Genomic DNA, 18,669 nt, shown 5'->3' with positions numbered 1-18,669 from the left:
TTCAAGTCTTCCCTCGAGTGAAAAGTTTAATTTTTTATTTTCAGTTTATGTGACAAACTCTTATGTTTTCATCACTTTTTTGCGAGTGATTATCACATCCACAAGAAAATCTAAATCGGGCAAGGTAGAAGAATCTTTTTACTCATTTACAAGTTAGGTGAGTCGACAACATATTCCTGTCATGTGACGCACACGCCGTCACCAGTGTCGTATAGAATATATCAGACGTGTTTTCCTGTGGAGGAATCGGTTGACCTATGACCTTGCGATCAAATGTTTTCGGTTCCCATTGGAGAGGCACGTCCTTTCGTCTACTAATCGCACGGTTTTGCGGTGCGGTCGCAAAACACAGACACTAAACTTATTACAGTGAACAGAGACGTCAATGAACGAACGGACAGATCATAGCTTTGAGAAAATAAAGAAAGTAAAATTTTCAGTCGGGGGTAAGACTTGAACCAAGGACCTCTCGTTGCGCAGCTACGCACGCTAACCACGGGGATGTTGCCTATCCTGCGCATGAACTACTCTATTTGTATATTTTACTAATTTTTTTCATAGTTCCACACAACTTCTTCCTGTTTTCTCGATTGATCTGTGTTCACTTTTTCAAGGCCTATCCACTGTGCCAACTTATAACTAAATCTGAGGGGGGTGCGATGGGGAGGTTCCCTTGTTAGAACTACTTAAAGCTAACTAACCTAAGGACATCACACACATCCATGCCCAAGGCAGGATTCGAACCTGCGACCGTAACGAATGGCATCTACCTTACCCTCGATTTATGTCATGTGGTCCTTATATACTTCAAATCGCTTCATTCAGTTCATTGCTGGAAAGTAGGAAGCACTAGGCTGTCCTCGAGTGGCAACAGACAGAGAAGAGTCTTGAAACTGACTGAAGCCAAGTATAGTAGGAGGTGCCATAGGGTTCTCTTCTGGACGCCTTTTCTTGATATACAGGGTGTAACGGGTATAAGACTTGACATTTTTGTTTGACTTAGGACAGTGTACTGAACAACATTACATCAATATTTACGTGAATTGCAGACTAATAATCGTATTTATTACAAGTCGTATGTTTTTATGTAGGTTATTACCTGCAAATACATTCGTCCAGATGAAACCATTAATTTTTATTTTTCCCTGGGCAGCAAATCGGGTGTGGACGCAACACAGTCTATACTGATGCAGTTACGACCATGCAGAAAACATAAGGTCGTAAAGTTTGTGACATGTATTTCGGAAGTCTGTCTGACGCAGGAGAAAGTAACCAACACTGATTTGTGTACATAATAAGGTACCATATAATTATACAAATATCTGAACTTAACCTTTACACTGTGTATATCAGTCATCGCCAAAGAAACCTGACAGATGACTAAAAAAATGTTCCTCTTTACAGTTAACACAAATGTTTTCGGAATGAAATTTTTACCCTGCGGCGGAGTGACGCTGATTGAAACTTCCTGGTAGATTAAAACTGTGTCCCGTGTTCGAATCTCGATCCGGCACACAGTTTTAATCTGCCATGAAATTTCAACACAAGTGCTACTGTGAAATAGGGGGAATGTATTGTAAATGATTTAGCTAATAGGGTAGTCAATAACATTAGCACATGACTCTCAGAGTACAGATTAAAGCTTAACTGCGATAAAACGCAATACATACAGTTTTTAACACGGATCTTTCCTAAAAGGGAATTTTTTCTGCCCCAAGCTGGTCAAACAGTCACTGATGTCCACCACTTTAACATCTTAGCGCTGAGGATACGTGGAACACCTTCATGGAAGTAAGATGTTCAAGATCTCGTGCAGAAACTGAATGCTGCTGTGTGCACTGTTAAGAACTGTGTCCTCCGCTTCTGACATTAAAATACGAAGATTTGTTTACTTGTTTACTTTCACTCTCTTACCTCGTATGGTGTTATACGAGATTTTGGTGGTGCTCCCTGCACACAACCTACAACAAAATAACTGTCTCAAAGTGCTTCAAATGGCTCTGAGCACTATGGGACTTAACTTCTGAGGTCATCTGTCCCCTAGAACTTAGAACTACTTAAACCTAACTAACCTAAGGACATCACACACATCCATGCCCGAGGCAAGACTTGAACCTACGACCGTAGCGGTCGCGCGGTTCCAGACTGAAGCGCCCAGAACCGCTCGGCCACAGCGGCCGGCACAACGACGATATTCTTAGCTTGGAAAAGATGGGCAGGCTGACGTGTGGAGTGAGTCCACCAACTCCGTGTAGGCCGTTGTTCAGGTGTCTCGTAATTCTAACTAGTTCAGAGGATTTTTTAAAAGACATTCAACGTCACCCACTCAGCCGAGCGGCCCGTTTCACTCGGCGGTAATTTCGTTCGCTTTTCTGGTTCAGTGAAGTATGGAGCAGCCAGATTTGAATGGGTCTGTCCCAGTAGGGAAGGGGAAATTGAATGGACGGCTGATGTAAGCTGGCGGAGACTTGTGCCCTCCAGGGAGGCGGCGCGCTCTGGAACTGGAAGTCTCCAGGGAGGGCGCTGCGGGCCCACAATGGCTGCTGCTGCGTCCGTCTCGGCTCCAGGGGCTGCGCCGCTGCGCCTGCAGGTCCTCCGACGGCGCTGACCTCGATTCCACTCAAATTTAATCGACGGCCGCCTTCCGGAGGGAACGCATGGAGCTGCGGGGCTCCTGGACCTTCTGGCGGCCTAGGCGCACATTCTGCAAACCGCTGGCAAGTGTGTGGCGGAGAGTAATTCCCACTGTATCGCGTTTTAATGTTCCTTGCCGTTCCATTCACTTATGGAGCGAGAGAAGAATGACCGCTTACGTGCAGTGCGGGCACTAAATCTCTCGCTCGGCGTAAAATCCCGAGCGACTGCAAAAAAAAGCGCAATTGGCTTCCGTGCAAACGAAGGGTAAAAAGACGCTCCTGCAAAATTACAATCTAATTTTCTTAACGTCGGTTTCCTGTAAAATTCTTGAATATGTTCTTAGTCATAATGGATTGGGTTGGTACATAATTCGTAGCGTTTTTCCATAAGTTTCATAATCACAGCAGATACCCACAAAAGAGATTTTAGTCATAAATAATATATTCTCCTTTATTATTTACAACAGTCTGACAACGCTGGGATAACTTTTCGATTCCACGACTGTTGAAATTACGATGTCTTGAGACGGAGAACTCGTCGAGAAATGTTCGGAGAGCATTTTCATCCGGAAAGGAAGTTCAAAATGGTTCAAATGGCTCTGAGCACTATGAGACTTAACATCTGATGTCATCAGTCCCCTAAACTTACAACTACTTAAACCGAACTAACCTAAGGACATCACACACATACATGCCCGAGGCAGTAATCGAACCTTGTGACCGTAGCGGTCGCGCGGTTCCAGACTGAAGTGCCTAGAACCGCTCGGCCACTGCGGCCGGCGAAAGGAAGTTCCTTGAAGGTTGTTCGATAGAGAGAGGAAAAGCCGAACATTCGAGGACGTAAGATCAGGTGGATAAGGTGGGTGCGGAATGACTTCTCAACTCAACTGTTGTATAGTGTTTTTTTGTCAGTCTAGCAGAATGCAAGCGGGCGTTGCCCTAAAGTTGCATTACTTCACGCAGCCTTCCGAGTCGTTTCCGTGGATTGCGTGTGCAAGACGTCGCAGTTGTTGACAATAAATATACTGTATTCGAGCATTATGAAGTATCTCTAAGAAAACGATGTACTGACACAAATTCAGCACGCATTCAGAAAATATCGTTCTTGAGAAACACAACTAGCTCTTTATACTGATGAAGTAATAAGTGCTATTGACAGGGGATGTCAAATTGATTCCATATTTTTAGATTTCCAGAAGGCTTTCGACACTGTTCCTCACAAGCGTCTTCTAACCAAACTGCTTGCTTACGGAGTATCGCCTCAGTTGTGCGACTGGATTCGTGATTTCCTGTCAGAAGGGTCACAGTTCGTAGTAATAGTCGGAAAGTCATCGAGTAAAACAGAAGTAATATCCGGCGTTCCCCAAGGAAGTGTTATAGGCCGTCTATTGTTCCTGATCTATATTCAGGACATAGGAGGCAATCTGAGTAGCCGTCTCAAATTGTTTGCAGACGATGCTGTCCTTTACCGTCCTGTAAAGTCACCAGATGATCAAAACGACTTGCAAAATGATTTAGATAAGATATCTGTATGGTGCGAAAAGTGGCACTTGACCCTGAATAAGGAAAAGTGTGAAGTTATTTACATGAGTAGTAAAAGAAATCAGCTAAATTTCGATTACGCGATAAGTCACACAAATCATAAGGCTGTAAATTTAACCAAATACTTAGGGATTACAATTACAAATAACCTAAATTGGAACGATCACATAGATAATATTGTGGGTAGAGCATACCAAAGACTGCGATTCATTGGCAGAACTCTTAGAAGGTGCAACAGATCTACTAAAGAGACTGTTTACACCACGTTTTTCCGCCCTATTCTGGAGTACTGCTGTGCGGTGTGGGATCCGTATCAGGTGGGACTGACGGATGACATCGAAAAAGTTGAAAGAAGGGCGGTTCGTTTTGTATTATCGCGAGGTAGGGGAGATAGTGCGACAGACATGATACGTGAATTGGAGTGGCAAACATTAAAACAAAGGCTTTTTCGTTGCGACAGGATCTTCTCATGAAATTTCAATCACCAGTTTTCTCCTCCGAATGCGGGAACATTCTGTTGGCACCCACCTACGTAGGGAGAAATGATCGTCACGATAAAATAAGAGAAATCAGGACTCGTTCAGAAAAATTTAAGTGCTCGTTTTTCCCGCGTGCCGTTCGTGAGTGGAACGGTAGAGAGACAGCTTGAAGGTCGCTCATTGAACCCTCTGTCAGGCACTTTATTGTGAATAGCAGAGTAATCACGTAGATGTAGTGATGGTTGCACGTTGGGGAAACCGTCCGTAGTACACCACATCGTCGTTGTTCCACCAGATGCCCAACATTATATTTCGCGTACGCCCTTAGGCCTCTGTACGGGGTGTTGTTGCTTTGTTTGGGCACAAGCATTCCTTTCTTTTCCTTGCGTTAGCATAAAGACACCACGTCTCGTCACCAGTAACGATACACAATAGGAATGGTCAGTGTTCACAAATCAGTTGGGGACGAGCAAGCAGAGATGCACCCGCTGATTTTTGTGCTTTTGCCTTAGAGCATGCGCTCCCCACCCATACACCATATTTTTAAACCTTTCCCGCGACATTCAAATGTCGCACGCTGGAGTAATGACCACAGTTCATCACATTTGCCAGTTACCGAGTACACTGACGCCCACTAACGCGTTTAAACGTTCTTCATCACACCCCCAAGTTCTTCCTGAACGTGGAGAGTCACTAATGTGAAAACAGTCCTCCTTAAAAGTAGAATATCATTTCCTTGCCGTGCTGTGTCCAATGGTATTACCCCTACACACGTCGCAAATGTTTCTGGTTGCCTCTGCTGCTGTCTTGCTCTATTGAACTCAAACAGAAGAATGTGTCGCAAATGTTCCGATTTCTCCACTTGGCCGACCATTTTCTAGCGTCCACAGCTCTGCTCACTTTCTCCAAATGATAAAATGACAGTATGTGAGCTCAGATAGCAACTGTGAACTGCAAACAAATCTTGCCGTTTCCTCGCCCAGTATACTGCCGATCAATGGACGAAGGCCAGCAGACAGATTCCGTATTCCTCGATTAGCAGAAAGCGTTTGACAGTACCGAACTGCAGACTGTTAACGAAAGACCGAGCACGCGGATTAGGTTCCCTGATATGTGAGGAGCTTAAAGACGCTCTATGTGATAGAAACCAGTACATTGTCTTCGAAGGTCAGTGATCATTAGAGGCAAAGGGTATCGCCATTAGTGCCCCAGGGAAGTGTTGTTCTCTATACACATAAATAATCTGACGGGTAGGGTGACTGTTTGCTGATGGCTCTGTAGTGTACGGGAAGGTGTCGTATTTGAGTGACTGTAGGAGAATAGAGGAAGACTTGGATAGAATATCGATTTCTTCTGATGAGTGGCAGCTTGCTCTGAAAGTGGGAAAGATCAGGTTAATGCAAATGAGTAGGAAAAAAAAAATCTGTAATTCGGAAATGATATTACTGTTATGCTGCTTGACGCAGTGATACGCATTAGATATCTAGGCCCAACGTTGCAAAAGGACATGAAATGGAACGAACACGTAAAGTCGGTTGTAGGCTAAGCGGTTCAGAATCGTACTGCTAGATTTGTTTTCGGTAGGTTCGATAAACGCTCGAGTATTGCGGAAATGTCGAGATATCACTGATTCACTTCAGATAACGTTAACATTTCTCCCATCGCCGTCGACTTCATCCCTATGACGGAATTTTCTTTGTTAATTATTTACTTTTTCTTTTATTTATACCATATATATGTCATGTAAACTTCTATACAAAATGTTGTATATGTGTATTTTCCATTGTATAAGTACTATACCCAAAGAAATTAAAATGAATATACAATCTGAGGAACAGGGAGATAGTTGAAGGACAATTGAGTGGTGGAAGACAAGTGATTTTGTTGGCCTTGTTGGTGGCAGGATGTGCAAGAGGCACAAAGGGTTATTGCAAAGGATATTAATAGTTATTTATCGGCGTGGAAAGTGTTGCGAAGTGTGCACAGACTGTTAAAGATCGAGTTGAAGTAGTAGTGCTGCAGAGGACGAATAAAACCGGTGTCGCGAGCATTTAACCTCATGTCGTCCCAACATCCCATCATAAACTGTTCTACGCGTTTGTGGTTTCAAGAAACTGCTATATTACAGCGATCCAGCAGTCATTTGTCATTATGAATAATTTTAACGAAAAGTTACGTAATATTCAAGAAAGAGGCGTCGCCATACTGGTTACAGTTCCATAGATTATAGCATCACGCGCCGTCTTCATACGCCACGAGGTAGGCGCAACCTACTTTCGTACATCTTTGGCCACAGAAAACGTAAACAGTAGAAGCGAGCCTAAAATGAACTTGGCTCACGAGTGCATTCAAAGTGTAATAAGAATTTGTTACAGGTAAGATTGCCCTTGCATATTCATTGAAAAATCTTTTTAGAAGTATTCTCGCAGGCGAAGTTACTTGAAAGAGTTGTATTTCCCTAGTGGTGGTGAAGTGTAGATATTGGCTGAAAAGGGCTAAGCACTTCTACAACTCACAATTTCCTTCTGAGGAATATAGTGCTGAAATAACAATCTCTAGTTTACAAGAGCTGCCAATACTCACGTAAATAGCTGCGCGTTCGTTAACGATAAACATCTTGCTCGCAGTAGTATAGTCATTTACGACGAAAAGCTTAACTATTTGTACCGATAACAACAGCCTAAAAACATGAAAATTCTGTAGTTGTCGTTGTGTATTTGCATGAAATTTTTATATGTGCGCTGTGAATGTAATTTTCCCATCGTAGTAAAGATAAGTAGTGGGATAATTTTAATAAGAAAGTAAAATGTAGTTCTTTACGTGAGGTGCACTTGAGTTAGTGCTGATTCTGAATAGTTTATAACAAAAAATAGCTCTGCGATTGGAGTTTCTTAAAAAGATAGATATTAATCTTTGGTAAGAGATAAAACCCATTCAGCAGGTCGAGTAATTAACCCCAACCATAGCTGCTTCCGCAGACTCTGAATAACTTCAGACGTCGGTGAGCGCATTAGATGACGCAGAAATGGCAGACACGTTTTAAACGGAAGGTAACCAAGTAAAAACTCGTGAAATAACGAAAAAATAAATGTTGTTTGTTTCAAATTTAAAAAAAATGAAAACTCGTAGGAGTACTGGTATCTTGTGACGCGGCCCAGGTGATTAATAGCGAATAAAGAAGAAGGCCCCATTTTTTAAAGTCAGTACTAGCCGCACCCAGAGATGGCTTCGCTGTTCTGGAAATGTCTGTGCTCAGTTTTTGCTGCTGAGCACACGGGGTCGGAGCCAGCATGACGGCTGATGCAAGGCAAACACGTGCGATAAGGCACGCTCGTTCTTCAAGCAACGTACGTCGCAGAAGCAGCGATAGCTGCGGCACACATACATATCTTAACTACATTTCAGTGTCCTCTACGGTAACAATCCAACTTGCAGAATTCGTCGTTTCCAAACACTGAAGTTGCGTTAGAGGGCATATTAATAGGAACACACACATTAGCAGCTTTGCTTCAACTTGTATAATACCTCTAATATACTTTTAGGAAAGTAAAAATACTCTACAGTTACCAGTAATTTCTTACTTTATTGTACGACCAGTTGCGAAGCATAAAGCTTCATCTTCAGGTGCTACCAACTGCGAACAGGAGGAGGGGCTATTAGCGAACAAACACTTTGGCGTTGATATATCACAGAAGCTGCAATAGTGAAAAGTGATGTGGGAACATAACTGTGTGGCGGTCAGGCCAATCAAACACTGGTGGGGGGGGGGGGGGAGGGGGGTGGGGGGCTTACACGCACGACAAACAAACGCATGGACTAAAAAAAAACGTTATTTGGAGAGAGTGCTGGACAGAAATGAACTCAATAATAATGTAAATAAATAAGTAACTGAACTCACATGCTTAGGGATTTTAGTCGAATTCGTTGTGTTTTACATAGAACTTTTGGCCGAATATGCGCATGATCTCACGGCTTTGACGAAGAGTCGCATTCGCACAAGCAGATCTACACGGTGCACTGCATTAAGGTACATATCAATGCTACACAGGTCTGCTTAGATTTAATTTTTTACATCGGATACATGTGTTCTATACGTGAAAAGTGGATTTTTTGCTCAAATCAAGAAGAGTTAAGCCCATATATCCACATCTAAATCCATACTCTGCAAACGACTGTGAAGCGTATAGTAAAGGAGACTTCGTATTCTACCACATATTTCTTTGCTTTCCTTCACTGCTTGTTCAATGTACACATTGAATTACATAAGGGATAGGCATAAATCTTGTCTCACCCCCTTCTCAACTACTGCTTCCTTTTCATGCCCTTCGATTCTTATAACCGCACTCTGCTTCCTGTACGACTTGTAGACAACTAATAGCACTGCTACCTTCAGAGTTTCAAATAGTTGATCGAGTATACTTTGTCAAAAGCTGTTTCTAAATCTAAAGTTGTTGCGGCCGTAGGTTTGCCGTTCTTCAATCTTCTAATACACATTGTAAGGTCAGTATGGTAGAGGGTGTTCCTATCTTTCTCGAGAACCCAAACTGATCTTACTCGAGGTCGGCTTCTACCAGTTTCTCCTTTCTTCTGTATATAATTTGTCAGTATTTTTTCAATCATGACCTATTAAAATGACAGTTCTGTAATGTTCTCACCAGTCAGCTGCTGCCTTGTTTTGAACTGGGACACTCACAGTCTTCTTGGAGTCACAGAATATTTCGACTGTCTCCTATGTCTTTTACACCTGGTGAAATAGTTTTGTCATCGCTGGCTCTCCCAAGGAGCTCAATATTTCTGAGGGAGTGTCGTCTACTCCAAGGGAATTGTTTCCACTTAGGCCATTTACTGCTTTGTCAGATACTTCTCGCAGTGTCATATCTCCCATCTCATTTTCTTTTACTTCCTCTTTTGTGTCTATAATATTGCCCTGAAGTTTGTTTTTTATTATACAGACGCTCTATGCACTCCTATCACTTTTCAGCCTTTCCTTCCTCGTTTAGTACGGGCTTGCCATCGGGAAGCCCGTAGTTTTCATAGATGCGCTTCTCTTTCCTCGAAAGGCCGCAGGTGTCTTTCCCACATTGCGTTACTCTTCTAGTAATTTCTGCCTTGCACTTCCTATCGGTCTCATTTTTTAGTCATCTGTAATCCCTGTTACCTACTACACTCGCTGCATTTTTAAGATCGTATAGATGTAAAACAGGCACTGGTTGTGCCTGCGCGAGGACGAACGGCAGCTTGCCGGCTGTGCAGCTGCGCGCAGACGGCGGCGGCAGCAAGCAGGTCGTTTCTCCCACTTTCACAGCGGCGCCGGCTTGGGAACTGGACCGCTCACTCCGCTAGGAAAGCGTGCAGAAAACACCACACGGCGCGGCGCAAACTGGGCGAGCTCAGGGAGGCAGTCAGAGCCTGCTCCACCACGTACCTGTTCCACATTGTCAACTTTACACAGTAGTGTCTCGCCTTATTTTCTGATAGGGCACGTCGAATAGTCTGGGTTCTTCCCTGCAGCGGACTTTCCACATTTGTACGACTGCTATTCGTAAATAGACGTTCGATTGACCGTTAGAAAAATACACTGGCGGAAAACAGTCGCAACACCAAGAAGGAGTTGTCAGACATGAACGAAAGTTGTTAGGCATGTTTCTACATCTGAAAAATGTTGTTGTTGTTGTTGTGGTATTCAGTCCAGACACTGGTTTGATGCAGCTCTCCATGCTACTCTATCCTGTGCAAGCTTCTTCATCTCCCAGTACCTGCTGCAACCTACATCCTTCTGAATCTGCTTAGTATAGTTATGTGATCTACCCATCTAATCTTCAGCATTCTTCTGTAGCACCAATTTTCGAAAGCTTCTATTCTCTTCTTGTCCAAACTATTTATCGTCCATGTTTCACTTCCGTACATGGCTACACTCCATACAAATACTTTCAGAAATGACTTCCTGACACTTAAATCAATACTGGATGTTAACAAATTTCTCTTCTTCAGAAACGCTTTCCTTGCCATTGCCAGCCTACATTTTATATCCTCTCTACTTCGACCATCATCAGTTATTTTGCTCCCCAAATAGCAAAACTCCTTTACTACTTTAAGTGCCTCAATTCCTAATCTAATTCCCTCAGCATCTCCCGACTTAATTCGACTAAATTCCATTGTCCTCGTTTTGCTTTTGTTGATGTTCATCTTATATCCTCCTTTCAAGACACTATCCATTCCGTTCAGCTGCTCTTCCAAGTCCTTTGCTGTCTCTGACAGAATTACAATGTCATCGGCGAACCTCAAAGTTTTTATTTCTTCTCCATGGATTTTAATACCTACTCCAAATTTTTCTTTTGTTTCCTTTACTGTTTGCTCAATATACAGTTTGAATAACATCGGGGAGAGGCTGCAACCCTGACTCACTCCCTTCCCAACCACTGCTTCCCTTTCACGTCCCTCGACTCTTATAACTGCCATCTGGTCTCTGTACAAATTGTAAATAGCCTTTCGCTCCCTGTATTTTACTCCTGCCACCTCCACAATTTGAAAGAGAGTATTCCAGTCAACATTGTCGAAAGCTTTCTCTAAGTCTACAAATGCTAGAAACGTAGGTTTGCCTTTCTTTAATCTTTCTTCTAAGATAAGTCGTAGGGTCAGTACTGTCTCACGTGTTCAAACACTCCTACGGAATCCAAAGTGATCTTTCCCGAGGCCGGCTTCTACCAGTTTTTCCATTCGTCTGTAAAGATGTTGTCTATTAAAATTTCGCCCAAGTCCCATAAATATGGCACCAATAGCGTGACTATAAGGATGTAAGTCAGATTTGCTTTAAATACACGCTGTAACCGTCGTGAGCCTTACTTAGCTATGAGACTGGACGTGGTGAGTTAACGTCAGTGAAGAATACCTCGGCTTAATACAGAATTGAGTTTGAACGAGGTCGTGTAATAGAGCTGCGACAACCTGGATGTTCGTTCTGCGATATTGCAGAAAGATTTGGCAGGAATGCAGCGACTGTACATGACTGCCGGCAGCAATATTCACGAGATTGTACAGTCCCAAGAAGACGGGGCTCCCGACGGCCACGAGGCACTACCGATAGGGAAGACTATCGTGTTCGGCGTATGGCTCTGGCGCATTGTGGTGCATCTGCAGAAGCAATTTGAGCAGTTGGCACCACAGTGAAACAAAGAACAGTTACAAATTGGTAGTTTCAAGGACAGCTCCGAGCCAGACACCCTCTATCGCGCATTTCACTGACCCCAAACCACCACCATTTGCGACTTCAGTGGTATCAAGAGAGAGCTCGTTGGAGGTTTGTTGCGTTTTCTGAGGAAAGCTGGTCATGCTTCGGTGCCAGTGATGGCCGTGTGTCGGTCAGAAGGAAGTCAGCTGAGGCCCTGCACCCAATCCGTCTCCGTGCTAGACTTGCTAGGCCCAAGCGTAGAGTCTGGGGTGCGATTTCCCCTGACTGCAAATTTGTACGTCAGCCTGGTGATTCGACCTGTTCTGCTGCCACTCACGATCAGCATTCCAGGGGGTGTTTTCCAACAGGATAACGATCGCCCTCAAACTGCTGTTGTAACCCAGCAAGGTCTGGAGAATGTCAACATAGTGTCTTGGCTTGGCCGGCCGCTGTGGACGAGCGGTTCTAGGCGCTTCAGTCTGGAACCGCGCTGCTGCTACTGTCGTAGATTCCAATCCTGCCTCGGGCTTGGCCACGTGTGATGTCCTTAGGTTAGTTAGGTTTAAGTAGTTCTAAGTTGTAGGGGACTGATGACCTCAGATGTTAAGTCCTGTAGTGCTCAGAGCCATTTGAACTATTTGTCTTGGCTTGCTCGATCACCAGATCTGTCTCCAACGGAGCACATATGGAACACCGTCGGACGGTAACTCCAAGGTCATCCACAAACAACATTAACCGTCCTCTATTGATCGACTTAGTGCAACAGGCATAAAATTCCATCTCACAAACTGACATGTGGCGCCTGTACTACACAATGCATACACGTTTACATCCTTGCACTCAACATTCTGGTGATTACACCGGTTATTAATGTACCAGCATTTCACACTTGAAATGGCTTATGTCGCGCTTACGTTAACCTGCGATCTTGCAATGTTAATCACCTAAATATGATGTCTAGACAAATCAATTTCCCGAAGATTTATTACTGTACATTAATCATTTCTGGTGTTCCGATTTTTTTCCGTCAGTCTAGATAGAATTTGTTTTATATGCAGTCTGTACTCACATGTAGACATTACTTCCCCACATATTCGCGACCCAAATTGAAACAAGTATCGCACTGCTAGAGCAGTTTTTTTATCCCTGCTTCAAAGAACGAGGCCGCCTGGTGTTTCAATCAGTCGTTCACAACATTGTCGGCTGGGGAAGAGATGAAAGTTGCGCTGCGTCAAGTCCTTACTACAGGAAAATATTGAAAAACCTACTAGCTGCGAAGTCTCCCTCACAATATCATCACTCGTTTTGTCATGAAGGAGAAGGATTGGTTCGTTGTCCGCGGCTCGTGGTCTTGTGGTAGCGTTCTCGCTTCCCGAGCATGGGGTCCCGGGTTCGATTCCCGGCGGGTTCAGGGATTTTTCTCTGCCTGGAGATGATGGGGTTTTGTGTGTCTTTCACCTTCATTTGCTCCTCATTCACTCGCAAGTCGCAGTAGTGGCGTTAAAGAACTTGTGGAGCGGTGGCCGAACCGCCCCGAGAGGGGTCTCCCGGCCACCAATGCCATACGCTCGTTATTATTATTATTATTACTGGTTCGTTAATCATCCCGCGCCGTTTGTTTTGGATCGACCTCAGGAGTTTCGTAAGAGGCTCACAACAAACCTATGTCGTCACAGTTCCACACACGTAATTCTCATTAAATGTTTTCTCGCCTTTTCTTTGAGAACCCCCAAAAAAATTTTAACCGTGACTTTGCGGTTGGACAGCGTCTGCTTGAATTTTTTGGGCTCACTGGGAGAGTTATTGCGCAGTCGCTGTTTGGACTGTATCTGAGTTTCAGAGCGCACGTATTGCACTCACGTCTTGTCCCGAGTCACGATTCCATCCAGAAATTTCTCTGGCCTCTTCGTGGTGGCGCTGAAGCAATATCAAGCTCAACCCCGTTCTTTCAGTTTTGTGAACACTGGTTAGACATTTTGGTACCCACCGTGTAAAAACATGATGGTAATGTAGCCCTCTGCGGTGTTCTATAAAGACAGTTGTACGTGAAATCTGAGAAATGTTCGGAATGTTCGAAAGTTGTGAACCGACAATTTCGCACTCGCCCTTTCATGAGCACGCACAGTTTCGTCAACATGTAGCACAAGTCCGTCAGTTACATCGAAATGTTTTCCTTTACCACTTTCGTCGTGCACCCCTGTGCAACCGGCCTTGAATTTTCTGCACCGCTCCCTCGCTACACCATCACTCACAGCACCATTCCCATGCACACGACAGACTCTACGATGGATCCCGGTCTATTTCAGTCGCTTGCTACTTATACACAGGCGAAGGCAACAGATACTTGGCAGAACGTGATTTTCTAAGTCTCCTTTTCTAACCACACAAGCGCCATGAAGCTATGATTGTTTTTGTATATTTATTTTTTAGAATAATTTATCAATAATCTAGACTATTTCCTTTTTTCCTCTGCAGGTTGACAGCACCGACTCAACAAAGGCATGCTTTAAGCTCACTGTTGTTGTCCTTATGTGTTGACTGTGTTAGTTCAGTGAATAGCTGTATTCGTAAAGATTTCAGAGTATTTCACTATACGAAGAAATGAGTGATTCGTTTTCTGTATTCTGAAGTGACGAATGCTGCGGAGATTACACACAGAATGCAGTTGCAGTGTGGTGATAGCTATCTCGCTGAACGGTAATAATTTAAGAGTGGAGAAGTCGCTTTGTAACTGGACGTGTGTGTGTCTGCGGCAAAGAATATTTGGGTAGGCCATCCACTTCGAAAACGGACAGGAACATCGAGACAGCCCAGTGAAGGATTAGTGGTAGAATTGACCATACTGCGCGTGAACCGAACATTAGCCAGTGTTCAGCATTTGCAATCGTCCGTGAGTCCGTAAGTGCGCACAGGGTTCTGAACTTCGCCTGGGGCGCGTATGGCAATTGCTTTGAATCGCAACAGGATCCATTAACTGCATGATTTTCCACTAGATTATTATGGGCGGAAGATTGGCAACTGTCACCGTGAAGTCAAGTCAGAGTGTAAGTACTTCGGGAAGATATACAGGGTGTACGTAAAGTCCGGGAACGCTTTCAATTATTTACTGCACAAGAACTAAACATTGTACACATGTCATACATATTGCATTTTGAAGAGAAACTCTGAAACGTTTCTTTACAAACATTCGATATGCGAACCATGAGTGACCCGGCAGACGTCAATACGGTAATCGAATTCTTGCCATACCCGTCCGAGCATGGCATCGTCGACTTTGGCAGTCGCTTCCTGTATTTTCTCCTGGAGCTCTGCTACATCACGTGCTAGAGGCGGTGCAAACAACAGATCTTTAACGTGTCCCCTCATAAAAAAGTCACACGGAGTGAGATCTGGTGATTGGGGAGGCCATTTCACGAAACAGCTCGCTCCACACCTGAAGTCGCCATGTTTGTGACTAGCGCTGACTATCGGCAAATTACCAAACTACGCCGTGGCGGTATACACAAAAAAAAAAAAACTTTCAAGATTTCTCTTAAAAATTACGTATGTATGACATCTTTACAATGTTTGGTTCTTGTGCAATAAATAATTGAAGTGTTCCCGGACTTTATGTGCACCCTGTACATCGTTGCGTTTCGTGTCACTAGCTACCTCTGTGACGTAATTACTGGCTCATAACGTACTGCTGTTGCCGAGGACACCTGTATCTGCTTCCTATGCGAAAACGTGTGTTGGGCTTTCACAACTCACAAACCACTGCCTCAGCGGCGTGTTTCCTAACGTGTGCCACTTAGAAGAGCTGATTTACGGTTATGTTTTTCACCTATCTGAGGTGTGTGTGGAAACAAGCGAATAAAAAGATGATGGCATTCAAATCTTGTTTCGTGACATTGACGACCGATCTAGAGAACTGACATCATTCCATGTTTCACAACACTGGGCAAAAAGATGTAGCCGGAGAATGTATTCCGAAATTAAATCGGAATCCCTACCGAAGGAATATTTGTCCGTCGTGCGACGAAGTCCATTGGTCTCATATATTTGTCTTTGAGTAGAAAATGACCTTAAGTATTTTCTTCTTTTACTGGTATGTGTGGTATCTTCACGATGTCGGCATATTAGTTATTGGACTTGATAATGTTAGTAGTACACGGTGACTGGATGCCCTTCTCGTCCCTAATCGTCCTTCCTTCCCTTTTGCTGTCCTTAATCAGAACCGAGAACTTGAGAGTGGTTTTTCATTTCCGCTGAAACTGCTTTCCTCTCAGCTAATCCTAACACTTTCATTTCCGACACAACATATAGGGCTATTACAAATGATTGAAGTGATTTCATAAATTCACTGGAGCTCCATTCATTGACATATGGTCACGACACACTACAGATACGTAGAAAAACTAATAAAGTTTTGTTCGGCTGAAGCCGCACTTCAGGTTTCTGCCGCCAGAGCGCTCGAGAGCGCAGTGAGACAAAATGGCGGCAGGAGCCGAGAAAGCGTATGTCGTGCTTGAAATGCATTCACATCAGTCAGTCATAACACTGCAACGACACTTCAGGACGAAGTTCAACAAAGATCCACCAACTGCTAACTCCATTCGGCGATGGTATGTGCAGTTTAAAGCTTCTGGATGCCTCTGTAAGGGGAAATCAACGGGTCGGCCTGTAGTGAGCGTAGAAACGGTTGAACGCGTGCGGGCAAGTTTCACGCGTAGCCCGCAGAAGTCGACGAATAAAGCAAGCAGGGAGCTAAACGTACCACAGCCGACGGTTTGGAAAATCTTACGGAAAAGGCTAAAGCAGAAGCCTTACCGTTTACAATTGCTACAAGCCCTGACACCCGATGACAAAGTCAAACGCTTTGAATTTTCGGCGCGGTTGCAACAGCTCATGGAAGAGGATGCGTTCAGTGCCAAACTTGTTTTCAGTGATGAAGCAACATTTTTTCTTAATGGTGAAGTGAACAGACACAATGTGCGAATCTGGGCGGTAGAGAATCCTCACGCATTCGTGTCGCAAATTCGCAATTCACCAAAAGTTAACGTGTTTTGTGCAATCTCACGGTTTAAAGTTTACGGCCCCTTTTTCTTCTGCGAAAAAAACGTTACACGACACGTGTATCTGGACATGCTGGAAAATTGGCTCATGCCACAACTGGAGACCGACAGCGCCGACTTCATCTTTCAACAGGATGGTGCTCCACCGCACTTCCATCATGATGTTCGACATTTCTTAAAGAGGAGATTGGAAAACCGATGGATCGGTCGTGGTGGAGATCGTGATCAGCAATTCATGTCATGGCCTCCACGCTCTCCCGACTTAACCCCATGCGATTTCTTTCTGTGGAGTTATGTGAAAGATTCAATGTTTAAACCTCCTCTACCAAGAAACGTGCCAGAACTGCGAGCTCGCATCAACGATGCTTTCGAACTCATTGATGGGGACATGCTGCGCCGAGTGTGGGAGGAACTTGATTATCGGCTTGATGTCTGCCGAATCACTAAAGGGGCACATATCGAACATTTGTGAGTGCCTAAAAAAACTTTTTGAGTTTTTGTATGTGTGTGCAAAGGATTGTGAAAATATCTCAAATAATAAAGTTATTGCAAAGCTGTGAAATCGCTTCAATCATTTGTAATAACCCTGTATATGTGTATACGAATTAGCTTATTTTAAAGTGATCTAAATTTGTAAATACTTTGACATGCCCCACATCCTTGTAAAAAGAGATCTACGGATGAATAAAGCTACAACTACTAACATATCGGATGACAGTGTAGGTTGCAGTAGTTACGTGATCTTTTCAGAAAAGAATCCCACCTATTTCGATATATCCTGGAGTCCCTGTGAATCACGACACAGAGGAATTAAAGACATTAGCTGCCATTGGACATTGATTTAGCACGCCTCAACATAAACTACACACTACTGACCTACTGCCTTCCCATGCTCGTTAGCCTCATAGCTCGAGGCATCTCGCTGATTGTTTTGGATATGTCCGAACGGACGGATACCACGTATACCATATATAAGTAAGGCGATGACGGCCAATGATCCTTTCGGTGCAGATACACACCAAGTTCGAACTCCTACGGGAATCGGTGAGATGCCGCGCCCCATTAGTAGCGTGTGGTAAAGTTAAGAACTTGGGTCTGAGGGGAGGTGGGCTTTTCCGGATTTCGTAGTGGTCAGAGCATTTGCCTAATAAGCAGGAGACGTGGGTTCGAATCCCAGTCCGGCATAAATTTTCAGCTTTCCCCAGTGATATAAATCAAATCCTACTGGCACGTAATGTAATTAGTTCACTTGTGTCTTATCACCTAGATGGAGTTCGATAACGAAGTCATATGTTGCAACATGTTGGGCTCCTCGAAGGAGATGCTGGTGTATACCCATTGTATTCTGCTGCCGTAGTAGTAATGTTTCGGCCAAACCAAATGCTTCCATATTTGTGAGTGTTCGTGTCAGGAAATTGTTCATCTACTGACGGAAACACTACGTAAATACAATCTGTTCTTTTTTTGTTACACAAGGTGTTTCACAAAGTCTTTTACAAACTTCTAGGGGCTGTAGAGGGGTAGGGGAAGTTTTGTTGAGGATCCATGTCCGGAAATATACCGTTTGCACGTAAAATAAGTATCCACATCGGACCACGTTCGACTCTCTCGCTTCACGGTACCCACACAGCGAATACAACCTCTCACCTTGACATGTGTGCTCTACATGCGTCGACCCTGCTGTTCGTTGGACGTGGTGTCTCTGCGAAGCACGCTTTCAGACAAACGCTTCACGAACTCTAGGGCGCGGCTGTGGAGTAGGGATGGGAAAAAAACAACCGGTTAAAATC

The sequence above is a fragment of the Schistocerca americana genome, chromosome 3, assembly GCF_021461395.2.
Source record: "Schistocerca americana isolate TAMUIC-IGC-003095 chromosome 3, iqSchAmer2.1, whole genome shotgun sequence".
Classification (NCBI taxonomy): domain Eukaryota; kingdom Metazoa; phylum Arthropoda; class Insecta; order Orthoptera; family Acrididae; genus Schistocerca; species Schistocerca americana.
Note: the sequence above shows the minus strand (reverse complement) of the source record.